The sequence below is a fragment of the Physeter macrocephalus genome, chromosome 13 (genome assembly GCF_002837175.3).
Source record: "Physeter macrocephalus isolate SW-GA chromosome 13, ASM283717v5, whole genome shotgun sequence".
Classification (NCBI taxonomy): Eukaryota; Metazoa; Chordata; class Mammalia; order Artiodactyla; family Physeteridae; genus Physeter; species Physeter macrocephalus.
The window spans coordinates 76,635,530-76,637,837 of record NC_041226.1 but is presented as its reverse complement, the minus strand read 5'-3'; positions in this window follow the sequence as shown (position 1 = coordinate 76,637,837).

Here is a 2,308-nt window from a genome sequence, read left to right as displayed (position 1 = left end):
ATATATATGCTGTCTACAAGAGACCCACTTCAGACCTAGGGACACATACAGACTGAAAGTGAAGGGATGGAAAAAGATATTCCATGCAAATGGAAATCAAAAGAAAGCTGGAGTAGCAATACTCATATCAGATAAAATAGACTTTAAAATAAAGACTGTTACAAGAGATAAGGACACTAAATAATGAACAAAGGCTCAATCCAAGAAGAAGATAAAACAATTGTAAATGTTTATGCACCCAACATAGGAGCACCTCAATACATAAGGCAAAGGCTAACAACCATGAAAGGAGAAATCAACAGTAACACAATAATAGTGGGGGACTTTAACACCCCACTTACACCAATGGACAGACCATCCAAACAGAAGATAAATAAGGAAACACAGCTTTAAATGACACAATAGACAAGATAGATTTAATTAATGTTTATAGAACATTCCACCCATATCAGATAAAATAGACTTTAAAATAAAGACTGTTACAAGAGATAAGGACACTAAATAATGAACAAAGGCTCAATCCAAGAAGAAGATAAAACAATTGTAAATGTTTATGCACCCAACATAGGAGCACCTCAATACATAAGGCAAAGGCTAACAACCATGAAAGGAGAAATCAACAGTAACACAATAATAGTGGGGGACTTTAACACCCCACTTACACCAATGGACAGACCATCCAAACAGAAGATAAATAAGGAAACACAGCTTTAAATGACACAATAGACAAGATAGATTTAATTAATGTTTATAGAACATTCCACCCAAAAGTGGCAGAACACACTTTCTTCTCAAGTGCACATGGAACATTCTCCAGGATAGAGCACATCTTTGGTCACAAATCAAGCCTCGGAAAATTTAAGAAAACTGAAATCATATCAAGCATCTTTTCTGACCACAACACTATGAGATTGGAAATCAATTACAGAAAAAAAAAAACTGTAAAAAACACAAATACATGGAGGCTAAACAGTGCACTACTAAATAACCAAGAGAGCATTGAAGAAAACAAAGAATAAATTAAAAAACACATAGAAGCAAATGATAATGAAAACACGATGATCCAAAACCTATGGGATGCAGCAAAAGCAGTTCTAAGAGGGAAGTTTATAGCAATTCAATCTCACCTCAAGAAACAAGAAAAATCTCAAATAAACAATCTAACCCTACACTTAAAACAACTAGAGAGAGAAGAACAAAGAAAACCTAAAGTCAGTAGAAGGAAAGAAATCATAAAGATCAGAGCAGAAATAAATGAAATACAAAAAAAAAAACAATAGCAAAGATCAATAAAACTAAAAGCTGGTTCTTTGCAAAGATAAACAAAATTGACAAACCCTTAGCCAGACTCATCAAGAAAAAAAGGGAGAGGTCTCAAATCAATAAAATCAGAAATGAAAAAGAAGAAATCACAACTGACACTGCAGAAATACAAAGGATTATAAGAGACTACTACAAACAACTATATGCCAATAAAATGGATAGCCACGAAGAAGTGGACAAATTCTTGGAAAGGTACAATTTTCCAAGACTGAACCAGGAAGTATTAGAAAATATAAACAGACCTATCACAAACAATGAAATTGAAACCATAATTAAAAATCATCCAACAAACAGAAGTCCAGGACCAGGGCTTCCCTGGTGGCGCAGTGGTTGAGAATCTGCCTGCCGATGCAGGGGACGCGGGTTCGTGCCCCGGTCTGGGAAGATCCCACATGCCGCGGAGCGGCTGGGCCCGTGAGCCATGGCCGCTGAGCCTGCGCGTCTGGAGCCTGTGCTCCGCAAAGGGAGAGGCCACAACAGTGAGAGGCCCGCGTACCGCAAAAAAAAAATAAAGTCCAGGGCCAGACGGCTTCACAGGAAAATTCTATCAAACATTTAGAGAAGAGCTAACACTGATCCTTCTCAAACTCTTCCAAAAAATTGCAGAGGAAGAAACAGTCCAAACTCATTCTATGAGGCCACCATCACCCTGATACCAAAACCAGAAAGAGATATCACAAAGAAAGACAACTATAGACAAATATCACTGGTGAACATAAATGCAAAAATCCTGAACAAAATACTAGCAAACAGAATCCAACAACACATTAAAAGGATCATACCACATGATCAAGTGGGATTTATTCCAGGGATGCAAGTATTCTTCAATATATGCAAATCAATCAATGTGATACACCACATTAACAAATTAAGGAATAAAAACCTTATGATCATCTCAACAGATGCAGAAAAAACTTTTGACAAAATTCAACACCCATTTATGAAAAAAACTCTCCAGAAAATGAGCATAGAGGGAATCTACCTC